This window comes from Equus caballus, chromosome 13 (genome assembly GCF_041296265.1).
Source record: "Equus caballus isolate H_3958 breed thoroughbred chromosome 13, TB-T2T, whole genome shotgun sequence".
NCBI classification, from domain to species: domain Eukaryota; kingdom Metazoa; phylum Chordata; class Mammalia; order Perissodactyla; family Equidae; genus Equus; species Equus caballus.
This window is the reverse complement of record NC_091696.1, coordinates 11,578,363-11,594,953: the sequence shown is the minus strand read 5'-3', so window position 1 is coordinate 11,594,953 and position 16,591 is coordinate 11,578,363. Positions and strand designations below refer to the sequence as shown.

Genomic DNA, 16,591 nt, shown 5'->3' with positions numbered 1-16,591 from the left:
CGGGGACAGAGAGAGGAAGTGAATGACCCGCTCACTCATGTGAGTGGGAAGGAGTGTGGTCTCTAGGGGGATGAGGTAAAGCCAAGGCCCTCCTGGAGAAGCTGGAGGGACAGCAGTTTCCAAGTGTCCCGCCCAAGGCCATGGCCATCCATGCTGGATTCAGGGGCCTGGGACAGCAAACAGACCACTGAAGGCCTGGTTCCATGAGTGATTTGCTGAATAACTTAAACAAATTTCCTCCTTTGCAAAATGAGGAAACAATGATCCATCAGCTCAAAACAAGCCACTTGGGTTAATACTAAGATCTTCACATTCTCTGGCCTTCACTGAAATGATATAAACTCCAGTTATTCTGTGCAAATCAGAAGTGCTCAATGATATCAGGGGGGTTTCCTGGCTATCAGTGACATCATGGGCATTTCCTGGGTTCTAGGGATGGGGGAAGGGAGGATAAATAAAATGGGTAGTGAGAGACACCAAGGCTGGGAATCTCAGAATGGACCAGATGCCGCCCTTTGGATTCTTCAGCTAGGAAGGATGTCAGCAAGGGAGAGACGGGGTCAGATCTGCATTTTAGAGCAGTCACTTTTGCAGCTGGAGTAGAGGGTGGATTGGATGGGCAGACCAGAGGAAGGGAGACCATTTGGGAGGTTCCTGTAACAGCCCCTGGAGAGGTGGTGGGGGTTGGGTTAGGGCAGCAGTGGTGGCTGGGGGAGGAGGGAGATGCCCAGCATGACTCCTAAGAAAGTTGGTGGACAGGGACAGTCCCATTCTCCTACACAGAGCAGGTTTAAGGGAAAAATTATGGGTTCAGTTTGGAAAGTAATGAGTGTGAAAGGATATATCCAAGTGAGGTGCCCAGGTTGGGTCTGGACACAGAAATTTGAGTTCTCAGTGGGAGGCGGCCCCGTGGGTCTTAGAAGAGTATAAATGGGACGGGGGTGAGGTGTGGAGGTGGGCTAGCAAAGATGGGCTCAGAAGGAAACTTGGAGGAAGCACTGGGAAAACCAGGAGTCCATGTGACTCAGAGATCACAGAAGGAAGTGACCATCCAACGCTCGTGGTGCTCCACAGTGCCAAATGACTCTGGAAAACTCCTGTAAGGACAGAAAAGGAGGCCTTTTCATGAGTTAGGGCGTCTTTGTTGACCTTGGCAAGTGCAATTTTTGTGGAGCCCAACTATAGTGGTTCAGGATGGCAGGGGGTAGAGAGGCGACAAATTAGGATTTGGAGAAGACTGTTTTCATCAGTAATTTAAAGGCGAAGAAGCTGATATTGCTGGCAGCTCAGGGCAAAGGGAGGGTTTCATTTGTCTGGAAAAGGCTGGGGGTTGTTTAAATACTCAGGGGAAAGAGTCTGGAGAGAGAGAGGCTGGAAAGATGGGGGGCTGGAAGGGACACGTGGGTGAATTGAGGTAGGGGAGGTCAGGATCCCTGGAGGAGGGGTCAGCTGGGATGGAAGGACTTGTGAGTGGAGAGTAGGGAGGTTCCTGGGAACCTCTTTCTCTGAGGAGGAGAAGCTGAAGTCATCTGCTGAGTCATGGGAGGAGGAGGGGGGAGAGGCTGGCGAACAGGCGGAAGGTTTGAAGGAGCTTCTAGGGAGGGTGGGGGAGTGAGCTGGGGAAAGGCCAGCCATTTGAGAACCAGCTGGGCCTGGAGGCCATGCACACAGGGACCCCCATCTGCCCGGCCCTGTGGTTTTCTCCAGCAGCCCTCAGCAGGGTAGGCTGTGAACTGAGAAGGTTGAAGTCAGACGACCCAGAGCAGGCAGTGGTCAGCTATGGCCAAGGAACCAGGGGACAGGGAGTCCAGTATATCAAAGGAATGAGCGCTGGGATTGGCCAAGGACCCCGTGAGCTGGGGGAAACAGAGGCCAGGAGGGGAGCAGGGGCTGGAGGCCTTGGGGACACAGCAGAACAGTAGAGGGGTGCAGTGAAGTGGGGGTGCCAGAGGATCAGGAGAGTAGGGCATCATTCTGGGAGGCCCACCAAGACCCACAGAAAATTCTGGGGAGTAGACATGGGCTAGGGTGAGGCCCAATTTGAGGAGGTTCCCCTGAGAGGCTCCGGCGGAAGATGCTGTGTCCTGTGGATGCTGGAATCCCCCAGAATGAGGCAGGGCCTTGGGAAGGAGACAATCTACAAGCAGGGGCTGAAGTCCTCAGGAATGCCAACCAGAAACGGCGGTTTAGGCAAAGGGCAAGGCTGGAGCCCCAAGGGCGGGGTTTGCCCAAGGCGTCTGGAAGAAGCAGCGTGGTGGCAGGGCACCAAGTGGCTTGGACCTTCACATCTTTCAGTTCTGTCTGGCACAGTGGCCCTGCCACCATCACATCTTGCTCCCCTAACTGTGATCTCTGGCCCAGCACTTCCACCTCTAAGACGGGGACAACTCAGGCCTCTCGAGCTTCATAACGAGGGAAGAGGAAGCCAAGGACTTGAACAGATTAGGGCCTGACCACGGTATTCCCCTGCTTTGTCATTTTTTTATCCACTGGGTCATGCAGGTGGCTGAGGAGAGGCATCAGACGGAGTGGGGCAACCGTGATTCCTGAGGGACTAGATGCCTAGCGTTACTCCTGGAGCAGGGGAAAGGCCAGGGAGGAGGCCCTGAGGCAGACAAAGAGAACAGAGGAGAAAAGAGTAATGGTGGAGAGACAGATACACAGTGGTGGAGACACAGACACAGAGAGAGAGAGACAAGGATCCAACAGAGGGACAGACAGGAAGACAGACTGCCTGAGACAGAGACGGGGAGAGAAGGTGCTGAGCAGCCTGGCCAGGTGCCCATGGCTCATCCCAGAGCTGCTGGGCTGGACCCAATCAGTGCAAGATGGATCGCTGCTCTGGGAAGGCAGTGGCCTCCAGGCCAGGCAGCTGGGGCCTCTCTTCCATCTGCACGACCTGCTGCGGGAAGCTCCGCCAGCTGACCCTGTCTGCCCACAGCCAGACTGAGGAGTGGCTTCCTCAAGGGCAGCAGGAGGTCGGAGAAGGGGGCTGCTTTGAAGGCATGGACTCCCTCCCCCGCCCCTCTGCCTCTCACTAGCTGTGAGGTTTGGCAGCCACTGAGCTCCGCAGAGTCGTCATTCTCATGCTTTCAAATGGGAAGAACCACCCCAATCCTCAGTGATCCTGATCTTTTCCCCTCTCCACAGAGACAGGGACCTGGATAACCCGGCATTAAGGGTGCCCTTCAGGTCCAACAAGAACTTGGAGGTAACAGATGCCTTCTGTTCCCAGCACCCTTTGGGACAGTTCCAAAAATCTGGCCAAGCTGTTTGGGCTGAGAGTAGTAAGTCAGGAGAGTAGGTTGTGACCCCAGTGATAAAGGTCCCACCAATTAAGGAGTCCTATCCACCTCCCCTCTCCCCCAAACCTCAACACTGAGCCCTTATGCTGTGTGCCGAGCCCTGCCGCACCAGGAGGAAAGGACATATTCCATCGCTCTGTCCTCAGTGTCTAAGGGTTCTGACCCAGATGGTGGCCCTCCACAATGGGGCTGCAAGAGACCCTCCTGATCACGAAGGCCACCTGCAAACTGGCCTCATCCTGCCTCTCTGCCCATCATTTACCCCTTCATTCATTCAAACATTGAGTGCCTACAAATGCATAAAAGCTCGTAGGTGAGACAAATAATGACATGTGATGAGAGGGGTGAGCCCAGGATGCTGGGAGAGGACGTAGAAGGGACCCATCACCCTATCCCCACCTTTCCAAATTTGTGGTCTTCAACTCCAGCTTAAACACTCCCTCTTCCAGAAGGCTTCCCAGAACTTTTTTTTTTTTTGAGGAAGATTAGCCCTGAGCTAACATCTGCTGCCAATCCTCCTCTTTTTGCTGAGGAAGACTGGCCCTGACCTAACATCCATGCCCATCCTCCTCTACCCTATATGTGGGACACCTACCACAGCATGGCTTGCCAAGCGGTGCCATGTCCATACCCGGGATCCAAACCAGCAAACCCCAGGCCGCCGAAGCGGAACGTGCGACTTAACTGCTGCACCACCGGGCCAGCCCCATCCCCGGAACTACTAGGAGTGATTTCTTCTTCTGCCTCTAAGCCCGTGACACTTCTTCTCCAAAGCCCCACACACTGGAGTCTTATACAAGAGTGGGGAATGTATATACATTCTATCTCTATAGAGTGTCTCCTCTTTGGGGCAGAGCCCAGGTCCCATTCATTCATCTTTGCATCTTCCAGAGCCCAGCACAGTAGCAGGGGATCATAGCTCAATGGATACATATTAGCTGTGTATCTCTGAACCTCGATGGAGCTCAACAGATGCATAATAGTTCATGTCTTTAAGCTTCAGTCTCTTCACTTGTAGAGTGGGGATAATAATTTTCACTTCCTAGTGCGGCCAGATGGATCAAATGAGATAGTGCATGCAAAGTCCCCTGGCAAGCTAGAGGCTTTGCAGCTCTGCGCAGCCGTGGCTGTTGCTAATAATACAGCAATCTCGGGGCAGGAGTGGGACTCAGAGAGACAGGCAGCAGGCGCCCCTCTGTCTGCAGCTTCTCCTCCTGCCTGACAGTGGCAGAAGGGCTGTCCAAGCCTGAAACAAGCCAAATGTGGGCAGCCAGACTGCAGTAGGAAGAGAAGCCAGGGAGAATCTGGATACCCAGGTTCCAAGTCGGCCTCTAGCTCAGGCGAGGGACCCTGGGCAGGTGAGTCTCTTCTCTGAGCATCAGTTTCTCCATCTGCCAAATATGAAGAATGATCTCTGGCTGGCGAGCAGCAGAGATGAGGCGAAGCCCTGGTGAAAGGAAGAACACGTAGGAACCCCCTCGTCAGTGTCCAAATGGTGTGCAGTTGTGGAGTCACGGTGAGGTGTGCACCAAGCTCTCCGCAGCCGTCACCCCTTCCCTCCCACCCTCTGACTGGGTCAGACAGCAGCCCCTCTCCTTGGGAGACTAGGCATAACTTCTGGCCCAGAGTGGTGCTCAAATATTTGTTGAATGAGAGAATAAACAAATAAATAAATGGGGCCCCAGGGAAGGAGCCCCCTTTGGACAGGTCAGCAATTCAGCCTGTGCTCACTGTCTCTATACCACGTCCACCACGTCTATACCTCTATACCCCCGTCTCTATACCACCAGAGACCAAACCATCATCATCTCTCCCCTGCATTATTGCAGCAGTCTCCAAACTGGTGCCCCTGCTTCTGTCTTATCTCTTATCTCCCCTACCATCTATCTTTTCTCCACAGGATGCCCATTTTTAAAATTCAGATCTTATTATGTATCTCCTCTGCTTAAAATCCTCTAATTAGCTTCCTAGTACCCTCAGGATAATCTCCATTATCTTTAATGAGCCTACATGGCTCTCCTCCCATCTCAATCCACCATCTCCCAAACCTCTGTTCCAGCCATCTGATTCTCATTCCTTTCCTCTCATAAGGCCAGGCTCACTTTCCTCTCGTTAGAAGTTATTTTCTTCCAAAAGCGTTCCCTGGACCCACTCCCCAGACTAAGTTAGGGGTCCTTGCAACCAGCCCCTGAGCTAGCACTCTGTTCTTCCCCACTGCAACTCGCATCAGGCTTTGATGTTACCACTAGTCAGTCTCCCAACTACACTGTAAACCGTGGAGGAGCAAGGACCTGGTTTGCCCAGTAATGGGCCTTTTGACCCCTGTCTGACACAAGGAAGGGGCTCAAATCCTAGCTGAGCAGCTGAGTGAGCTGGAAAGGAAGAAAGACTTGCAAGGAGCAAGATAAACTGTAGTCCACCCAGACAAATCAAGAGCAGAGGCGGGGTGGGTGGAGAGCAGGGCAGGGCCAGCACGGGAGCCAGGGCACAAGGCCTTGACTACATGAGTTTGAGAAGCAAACCGCTGAGATCCGGAGACCACCCTCGCCGCCTTGTGTACATCGCAAAGGCCCTCAGGGTCAACTCCGGAGACGACAGGGTCCCCATCCTCAGCGTGACCCCGCATCCCCATGCCTTCGCTGGGGTGCCTCTACTCAGTCGGTTGTATTAAACCATCAGTCTAGTGCGCATGTCTGCGAGTGTCCGGGCCCACCCCTTGCTAATCCCACTTTTATAGAAAACTGACTTTACAATTTTAACAGGCCTCTGTACGTTAATCTTCCCCTCTGAGAACAAAAGTAAAGAGCCCAGCCCGCCCGATTCGGAGGCCAAGCGCCCTTGTAAACCGCAAATGGCTGCACAGACTAGAAGAGGTCGCCTTCACCCTAGGCTCTCGAGGGCCCTTCCAGAGCCTTCCTTCTTGTCCCCGCGTACGCCGCACCACAGCTCTGCAACCGAGGTCCAGCTAACCCCTCCCTTCCAGTGGCGAGCCCTGGACACTCCCAAAACCCCGGAGGGGCGCGCCGGGTAGGGCGGCTTCCAGGGGAGGAGTGGGCGTCTCCTTTGCCTTTGGCACCGCCCCGCCCACGCTCCTCAGTTTGCTGTGATTGGCCGTGCTATTCCCAGGCTCTCCAATCAGAAGGCTACTGTGGAGCCAGGGGTGGGGCTTCGGTTCCCACGCGAGATCGGCCCTAGCCTCCTCTACCCTGCGCACCGTGCCCGCCCCGCCCCGCCCGACGGCCGTGACTCAGCAGGAAGGCGTGACCGGACCGGGCCTGAAGGGCCGAGGTACGCCACTCGTCCCGGTCCACGCGGCTGGGCCGGTGGAGCTGGGAGGAGGCTTTGCGGGCTGAGGTGGCAGTCCCAAGACCTGGTCCCTGATCTTTCTGTGTGACCCAGAAAAACTCTTGACCCTTCTCTGACCCTTGGCTCCCCTTCCCTACAGTGGAGATGAGGATAAACACCAGGGCGGTCATGAGACAGGATAGTACTAGTTAGTAGAAAGAGCGTAGGGCTCTTTGGAGTCTGACCGTTCAGGGTGCAAATCCTGCCCCCTAGTTAGCTAGCTGTGTGATCCTGGCCAATCCCTAAATCCTCATGTGTAAAATCAGAACGATTCACCTCCGCCTCTCAGTTTGGGACAGTGAAATGCGACAGTGGTACACAAATGGGGATGGGAAACAAAACGACTTAGTTTTGTAAGTGGCTGCAGAATTCCAATTAGGAGAGCCAGCTTTGATTAGCAAAACAAAAATGGCAATTGTGGAAAGCTGGTCCTGGAGGCTAAGCAGTAAACAAGATAGCTAGACAGTTCTGCATAAGAAATGTGCAAGAGGGGCCGGCCTGGTGGCGCAGCAAAGTTCCCACATTCCGCTTCTTTGTGGCCCGGCCTTCGCCGGTTCGGATCGCGGGTGCGCACATGGCACTGCTTGGCACCGCCATGCTGTGGTAGGCGTCCCAGGTTTAAAGAAGAGGAAGATGGGCATGGATGTTAGCTCAGGGCCAGTCTTCCTCAGCAAAAAAAGAGGAGGACTGGCAGTAGTTAGCTCAGGGCTAATCTTCCTCAAATTAATTAATTAATTAATTAATTAATTAATTAAAAAAAAAGAAATGTGCAAGATCCTGATTGAAAAATGGGCAATGGACTTAGAGACATTTCTCCAAAGAAGATATACAAATAGCCAATAAGAACAAGAAAAGATACTCAGTATAATTAGTTATTAATAGGGAAACAAACCAAAACCAGGAGTTAACACTTCACACCCACTAGGATGGCTAGAATTTTTTATAAAGGGAGGGAGGGGATAACAAAAGTCAGCAAGGATGTAGAGAATTGGAACCCTTGCGCATTGCAAGTGGGAATGTAAAATGGTACAACCACCATAGAAAACAGTTTGGCAGTTCTTCAATGTTAACCATAGAATTACCATATGACCCAGCAAATTCCACTCCTGGGTAAATCCCTGGGAGAATTGAAAACAGATTCTCAGATACTTGTACATGAATGTTCATAGCAGCATTATTCATTACAGCCAAAAGGTGGACACAGCCCAAGTGTCCATCAACAGATGACTGAATAAACACAGTTTGGTGAGTCCATACAAAGGACTATCACTTCACCATAAAAAGGAATGAAGTACTGATCCATGCTGCAATGCAGATGAAACTTGAAAACGCTATGTTAAATGATAGAAGCCAGACACAAATGGCTACACATTGCATGATTCCAAGTCTATGAAATATCTAGAATAGGCAAATCCATAGAGACAGAAAGTAGATTAGTGGTTACCAGGGGCTGAGGGGAGTGGGGAATGGGGAGTAAGTGTTAATGTGTATGAATTTTTTGGGGGGATGGGGGTGATGAAATGTTCTGGAATTAGTGGTGATGGTTGCACAACCTGCGAATTTACTAAAAACCACTGAATTGTACAGTTTAAAAGAATGAATTTTACAGTATGTGAATTATCTCAATAAACCTGTTATTTTTTTTAAATAAAAGCAATGAGTTGGGCCACCTCAGTGCTGCAGCGCTTAAGTGCACACATTCCGCTTTGGCAGCCCCAGGGTTCACCGGTTCAGATCGCGGGTGCGGACATGGCACTGCTTGGCACGCCATGCTGTGGTAGGCATCCCACATATAAAGTGGAGGAGGATGGGCATGGATGTTAGCTCAGGGCCAGTCTTCCTCAGCAAAAAGAGGAGGATTGGCAGCAGTTAGCTCAGGGCTAATCTTCCTCCAAAAAAAAAAAGCAATGAGCAAAAATGTGAGAGTCAGAGAGTTTGCAAACAAGGGAGGAGAAGGAAGGAGGTTACAGGAGAGAGGGAGAGTCCCCCCACTGGGGTAGGATATAAGGGCTGGAGTAGAGAAAATGAGTGAAAATTACCTGGGAATGTGTATGTGTGTGGTGATAGTGGTGGTGTATGTGAATGCACAAGGGCTTATTATTTTTTTATGATTTCATTTTTCCTTTTTCTCCCCAAAGCCCCCCGGTACATAATTGTGTATTTTTAGTTGTGGGTCCTTCTAGTTGTGGCATGTGTGACGCCACCTCAGCATGGCTTGATGAGCGGTGCCATGTCCATGCCCAGGATCCGAACCAGCAAAACCCTGAGCCGCTGAAGCAGAGCATGTGAATTTAACCACTTGGCCACAGGGCCGGCCCCTTTATTATTAATTAATTAATTAATTAATTTTGCTGAGGAAGATTCACCCTGAGCTAACATCTCCACCGATCTTCCTCTGTTTTGTATGTGGGTCGCTACCAAAGCATGGCCACTGACAAGTGGTGTAGGTCAGTGCCTGGAAGCCAAACCCAAGCCACCAAAGCAGAGCACGCTGAACTTAACCACTAGGCCACAGGGCCAGCCCCCAAAAGGGCTTTTTAAAAACAGGGTGTCTGATTTTCAATTTTCAGTTGTTTCTTGGGTCCTTGCTCCAAATCATCAGCCAAGTCGGTTGCACACACAGCCTGGAATTGGTGGAACTTCAGGAGTGAAGGGCTTAGTCAGTGAACAGGAAAAAGGAGTCATGGAGGAGGCAAAAGCAGATGGGAGATTCACAAATCAGCAGGATCAGGGGTGCTCAGCAGAATCTACGCTCCCTAAGAACTCATGAGGTTTTGGGTAGGGATGCTGGGTTTCATGACTTTAATGGGAGATACCTGGCTGGGTCCTTTTAATTAAATCTGAAGAGGCAAGGCACACTCAGCAAGTTGAAGGAGGTGGGAGATATTCAAGAGGCTGACATCTGGGGCACCTGTATCACTTTCCAATGGATTCTCATCGCCCTTAGAGTAAAACTCCTGCTCCCCCAACAGCCTAGAAAGGCCTGAGCAGTCTGGCCCTTACCAGCTTTTCTGACTCAGCTCTTAGCACGCTCCTCTCTGCTCCAATCACAATGGCCTTCTCGCTGGTCCTTCTGCAGGCCAGGCTAAATCCCCACCGATGGGCCTGGAATGGTCTCCCCAAACCTTTTCATAACCAAAAGGTTCATGGTCAGCTCCCTCTCCACTCAGGCCCAGGTCAAGCCTCACCTCCTCAGAGGGCTCTCTGACCACCCGCTCCCTACCACAACCCCTTGCTTTGTGTTCTTCATGGCACCAATCACTAGCTCAAATTCTCTGGGCTATTGATAGGTTCTATGGCGTATCATCGAGCTTCTCTTGAAAATCATCTCTGTGCTGTGCAAACGGGAACCTGGTCTAGACCTCTTCTTGCTCCTCAGCCCAAGATTCCAGCTCCGCCCTTGGCCCAACACACAGATGCTCCAGAAATATTTGCTCATATCCTCCATTCACTTGACAGATATGATTTGAACACCTTCTGTGCGTGAGTTCCTACGCACAAAGTTGGGCCCAACAGACCCAGACCCAATCCTCAAAGGCCCCCCGGGCTAGTGGAAGATACCGTGAAGTCAGCAGTCTGCTGAGATGCAGGGGTGAGTGCTGTCTCTGGGGAGGTACAGGGTGTGATGCGGGCTCCTAGTCCAGACCGGGAGGGGGTGGTAGCAGCAAAGCCCTTCTGGAGAAAATGAAAGCTGAGATGTGAGGCTAAATAAGAGTTGACTCAAGGGAAGGAGGGAAGAGGGTGATGCGTATTCCAGGCAGAGAGAACAGCATGTGCAGAGGCCCGGTGGGAAGAGAGCCCAGACATTAGAGGAATTAGAAGTAGTTCAGCCTGGCTAGATCCTGGCAGCAAGTGGTGAGGGATGATGCCAAAAACACAGGCAGAGCCAGGCTGTGCCAGACCTTGTAAACTGAGCTAAGGAGTTGAGGAAGAGCACTGGGGAGCCATGGAAGGGGTTTAAGCAGGGGAGTGGCACCATCAGATTTGTAAACATTAGACGATTCACTGTTCTTGTGATGTGGGGAATAGGTTAGAGACAGGGAGACACTGAGGAAGCCATGATAAGAGATGTGGGGATGGAGAGAAGGGGACAGTTTCCAGCAGGGCCTGGGAGATAGAATCAATAGGATTTAGTGACTAGTTTTTTGGGGGTGGGGATTGTTGGAGATAACACCCAGGTTTCCAGCTTAAGCTATTGGTTGGTAGTGCTAGTTACTAAACAGAGAAACCCAAGTTCATGGGGAGGTGACAAAGTTCTGAGTGAGACAGGTTGAGTTTCAGGAGAGCACAGGACACTCAAATCAGCATTGGATTACTCTATGAGTTTCTCGAGGTCAGAAGCTCCGTCTTATTTATCTGTGTGTTCTCCATTCCAGTAGGCCCCGGCACAGGGAACAACAAATGTGCTGAATAAAACAGTGAGCAGATCCAGCCTTAATAGCTGGCTGGAAAACAGGTTTCAGAAAACCCCACAGGACAGACAAAAATTGAGGAGGCTGAGAGTGTCAGCCAGGAGGGGCTGGGTTAGGCTGCGCAGTCGCAGTAGTTTACAACAACAAAGATGGATTCCTCCCTTCCTATGTCCATCTTGAGTCAACGGAGGCTTTGCTCCAGGTGGCCCTCACTCAGGGACACACATCGATGCAGCCTCCACCATCTGGAATGTCACTGGTCACCCTGAAGGAAGCGAAGTTGCCAAATTGGTCGGGTCCTTGACGGCCTCTGCCTAGGAGGAGAGACTTCCACACACATTTCACTGGCCGAAGCATGTCATAGGGCCATGCCTCACTTCCGGAGGGCAGGAAGTGCAAATCTACCAGGGGCCAGGAAAGGGAAGAACTAGGCATGTTGGTGACCAGTATTAACGGGCATCAAGAATCTTAGGTTCTAGTCCTGGGTCCACTGTGCAAACTCGGCCATTTCCTCTTGCTGAGCCTCAGTTGTTCCTGTCTGTAAAAAGGGACAATAATACTTCCCTCACAGAGCTGCTATCAGGGTTAATTGAGAGAGTGTGGATGAAAACACTTTGTTTAGAGGGGAAGGGAGTGTCCAGGGCTAGGAAGCTGTGACACTTCTCAGGATAATGGAGAGACACACTCAAATGCAGGTGTGGCTGGAGAGGCTGTGACCATGGGTGAAGCAGAATCTGAGTGTGCTGCACTCAAATTTGGGGGCTGCAGGGTGGCTGGAGCCCCTCTGTGCTGACTCCCTGAATTCTTTTTTTTTTTTTTTTTTTTTTTTTTTTTTTTTTTTAAGATGAGTTCCAGTCTTTATTCTCATAGAAGTCATGTTAAATGAACAGATTTTACTTTTTAAAAATACAAAATCATAATAATACCTTAATTCTGTGCCTTAATTTTCAATTTATTCTGTACACACAAACATTGAACAAACTGATAATATGTATATACTGAAACTGAGTTGTCTTTAAAACATAAAGGCATCTTAAATATTCAAAAGTGATACCCTTAGTTATCATGCTCAATTTATTTCTGTGATTGAGTGATAAGAATCCTGTTTTCAGGTGTTTGTTATTTTGAACACTGGTATAAGAAACATTCCTATAGATGACTCATGTAGTACATGTGCAAGAGATTCTCCTGGGTATATCCCTGTGAATGGAATTGCTGGGTCATGGTGAGCAAATGTTAAACTTAGAGAGATAATACAACATTTATTTCCAGACTGATTGTACCATTTTATCCTCCTACCATCAGTGTATGAGATCTTGTTGTTTCACAGTCTCTCCAGTACTTGGTGTTTTCAGACTTTTAAATTTTCCTAGTTGAATGATCTAAAATAGTATCTAATTGTGATCTTTTTGAAAAAACTAAAAAATTGAGTTATAATTTTCAATTTTACAATAAAATGCACAGATCTTAAATATACAGTTCATTGAGTTTTTCACAAATGCATATACTTATGTAATTTACTTCCTATAAAAATTGGAACATTTTTATTACCCCTTAAGTTTCCTCAGGCTCCTTCCTTGACATTTTTCCCCCCTCACTAGAGAGAAGCACTGTTCTGATTTCTGTTATTTAAAAAAAAAAATCTCCCACAACTAGAAGGACCTGCAACTAAGATATACAACTGTGTACGGGGGAGGGGGCGGTTTGGGGAAATAAAGCAGGAAAAAAAAAAAAAAAAGATTGGCAACAGTTGTTAGCCCAGGTGCCAATCTTTAAAAAAAAAAAAATCATTTGTCCTCACCACCATCAACTTCTTTCCTCCCATTCCCTCTCTTTTTTTAAATGTCTTTTTTTAATTTTAAAATATATGTAACATAAAATTGATCGTCTAAACCGTTTTTAAATATACAGTTCAGTGGTATTAAATACTTTCACATTGTGTGAAATTATCACCACCATCCATCCCCATAACTCTTTTCATCTTTTTTTTTTTTTTTTTTTTTTTATTAATGTTATGATAGATTACAACCTTGTGAGATTTCAGTTGTACATTTTTGTTAGTCATGTTGTGGGTACACCACTTCCCCCTCCGTACCCTCCCCCCACCCCCCCTTTTCCCTGGTAACCACCAATCAGATCTCCTTCTCAATATACTAATTTCCACCTATGAGTGGAGTCATATAGAGTTCGTCTTTCTCTGACTGACTTATTTCGCTTAACATAATACCCTCGAGGTCCATCCACATTGTTGTGAATGGGCCAATTTCGTCTTTTTTTATGGCTGAGTAGTATTCCATTGTGTATATATACCACATCTTCTTTATCCAATCATTAGTTTCTGGGCATGTAGGCTGGTTCCACGTCTTGGCTATTGTAAATAATGCTGCAATGAACATAGGGGTGCAACGGACTCTTGAGATATCTGATATCAGGTTCTTAGGATAGATACCCAGTAATGGGATGGCTGGGTCATAGGGTATTTCTATTTTTAACTTTTTGAGAAATCTCCATACTGTTTTCCATAGTGGCTGTACCAGTTTGCATTCCCACCAACAGTGTATGAGGGTTCCTCTTTCTCCACAACCCCTCCAACATTTGTCGTTCTTGGTTTTGGATGTTTTTGCCAATCTAACGGGGGTAAGGTGATATCTTAGTGTAGTTTTGATTTGCATTTCCCTGATGATTAGCGATGATGAACATCTTTTCATGTGTCTATTGGCCATATTCATATCTTCTTTTGAGAAATGTCTGTTCATGTCCTCTGCCCATTTTTTGATCGGGTTGTTTGTTTTTTTGTTGTTAAGCAGTGTGAGTTCTTTGTATATTATGGAGATTAACCCTTTGTCGGATAAGTGGCTTGTAAATATTTTTTCCCAATTAGTGAGCTGTTTTTTTGTTTCAATCCTGTTTTCCCTTGCCTTGAAGAAGCTCTTTAGTCTGATGAAGTCCCATTTGTTTATTCTTTCTATTGTTTCCCTCAACTGAGGAGTTACAGTGTCCGAAAAGATTCTTTTGAAACTGATGTCAAAGAGTGTACTGCCTATATTCTCTTCCAAAAGACTTATTGTCTCAGGCCTAATCTTTAGGTCTTTGATCCATTTTGAGTTTATTTTGGTGTGTGGAGAAAAAGAATGGTCAATTTTCAATCTTTTGCATGTGGCTGTCCAGTTTTCCCAGCACCATTTGTTGAAGAGACTTTCTTTTCTCCATTGTAGGCCCTCTGCTCCTTTGTCGAAGATTAGCTGTCCATAGATGTGTGGTTTTATCTCTGGGCTTTCAATTCTGTTCCATTGATCTGTGGACCTGTTTTTGTACCAGTACCATGCTGTTTTGATCACTGTAGCTTTGTAGTATGTTTTGAAATCGGGGATTGTGATTCCGCCGGCTTTGTTTTTCTTGCTCAGGATTGCTTTAGCAATTCGCGGTCTTTTGTTGCCCCATATGAATTTTAGGATTGTTTGTTCAATTTCTGTGAAGAATGTTCTTGGAATTCTGATTGGGATAGCATTGAATCTGTATATTGCTTTAGGTAGTATGGACATTTTAACTATGTTTATTCTTCCGATCCATGTGCAAGGGATGTCTTTCCATCTCTTTATGTCATCGCCTATTTCTTTCAAGAGAGTCTTGTAGTTTTCATTGTATAGATCCTTCACTTCCTTGGTTAAGTTTATCCCAAGGTATTTTATTCTTTTCGTTGCTATTGTGAATGGGATAGAGTTCTTGAGTTCTTTTTCTGTTAGTTTATTGTTAGTGTATAGAAATGCTACTGATTTATGCACGTTAATTTTATACCCTGCTACTTTGCTGTAGTTGTTGATTATTTCTAATAGTTTTTCTGTGGATTCTTTGGGGTTTTCTATGTATAAGATCATGTCGTCTGCAAACAACGAGAGTTTTACTTCTTCGTTACCTATTTGGATTCCTTTTATTTCTTTTTCCTGCCGAATTGCTCTGGCCAGCACCTCCAGAACTATGTTGAATAGGAGTGGTGAAAGTGGGCACCCTTGTCTTGTTCCTGTCCTCAGAGGGATGGCTTTCAGCTTTTGTCCATTGAGTATGATGTTGGCTGTGGGTCTATCATATATGGCCTTTATTATGTTAAGGTACTTTCCTTCTATACCCATTTTACTGAGGGTTTTTATCATAAATGGGTGTTGGATCTTGTCGAATGCTTTCTCTGCATCTATTGAGATGATCATGTGGTTTTTGGTTTTCATTTTGTTAATGTAGTGTATCACGTTGATTGACTTGCGGATGTTGAACCATCCCTGTGTCCCTGGTATAAATCCCACTTGATCATGGTGTATAATCTTTTTGATGTATTGCTGTAATCGGTTTGCCAAAATTTTGTTGAGGATTTTTGCATCTATGTTCATCAGTGATATCGGCCTGTAGTTCTCCTTCTTTGTGTTGTCCTTGTCAGGTTTGGGGATCAGAGTGATGTTGGCTTCATAGAATGTGTTAGGGAGTTCTCCATCTTTCTCAATTTTCTGGAACAGTTTGAGGAGAATAGGTATTAAGTCTTCTTTGAATGTTTGGTAGAATTCTCCAGAGAAGCCGTCTGGTCCTGGACTCTTGTTTTTGGGGAGGTTTTTGATTACCGTTGACTCCCTGAATTCTTAAGCATTTTCATTCCTTTCATTCCTCCAGTCCTCCTCCCTCCAGTGACACAGTGCGTCTCAGAGAGCTCTCTGACAAATGGAGACAAAGCCATTACTGCCAAGAGCTGATGGAGTTTGGAGCTAAAGTGTCTGCCTCACTCCTTGGCTGGGAGCCAGGACCCAGGCTTGGAGCCTGTGGGAGGCAGAAGTAATGGCCCCCCGAAGATGTCCACAGCCTAATCCGTGGAGCCTGTGAATTTGTTACCTTACACAGCTAAAGGGATTTCGCAGGTGTGATTAAATTAAGGACCTTGAGATGGGGGATTAGCCTGGATTACCCAGGTGGGCCTAATATAATCACAAGTGGCCTCAGAGGATGGAAGAGGGAGGCAGGAGTCAGAAAAGGAGATGAGATAATGGCAGCAGTGGTCAGAGTGATGCAACTGCTGGCTGGAAGGAGGTCATGGGCAGGCAGGGAACGCAGGCAGCTTCTAGAAGCTGGAAAAGGTAAGGAAACGGATTTTCCCCAAATCCTCCAGAAGGAACACCGCCCTGCCGAGACCTTGAATTTAGCCCAGGACCCATTTCAGACTAGTGACCTCGAGAACTGTAGGATAAGTTTGTGTCGTTTTAAGCCACTATATTTGTGGTAATTTGGTACAGCAGCTATAGGAAATTAGTACAAAGCCTGTACGCTGGACCTGGAGGGCAGAGGCTGGACCTAGAGAGTTGCTACTGGCAAGTCCCCCGCCCTGGGGCTGAGAGAGGCTCTGGCAGGATCCCCCACTTCCCTCTGCCCCTGGAGCTCCAGGTGAGGTGCCCCAGGAGCAGCCTGTGGGGAAGCCCCAAAGCTGCTTTGCTCTTCCTCAAATCCCTTTCTGCCTCCTATCGATTTTTCTCTTCTAGTGACTCCGGCACCTTGCCA

The 16,591-nt window shown here is 48.1% G+C and overlaps 1 long non-coding RNA gene across 1 annotated transcript; it reads left to right on the top strand.

Moving 5' to 3' along the window:
- Positions 1 to 6,461: 6,461 nt before the first annotated feature.
- On the top strand, positions 6,462 to 15,981 carry LOC111776202 (uncharacterized). Its single transcript, XR_002812185.2, has 3 exons — positions 6,462 to 6,593; positions 10,110 to 10,242; positions 15,716 to 15,981. It is a non-coding gene; the product is annotated as an uncharacterized lncRNA (long non-coding RNA).
- The last annotated feature ends 610 nt before the right edge of the window (positions 15,982 to 16,591 follow it).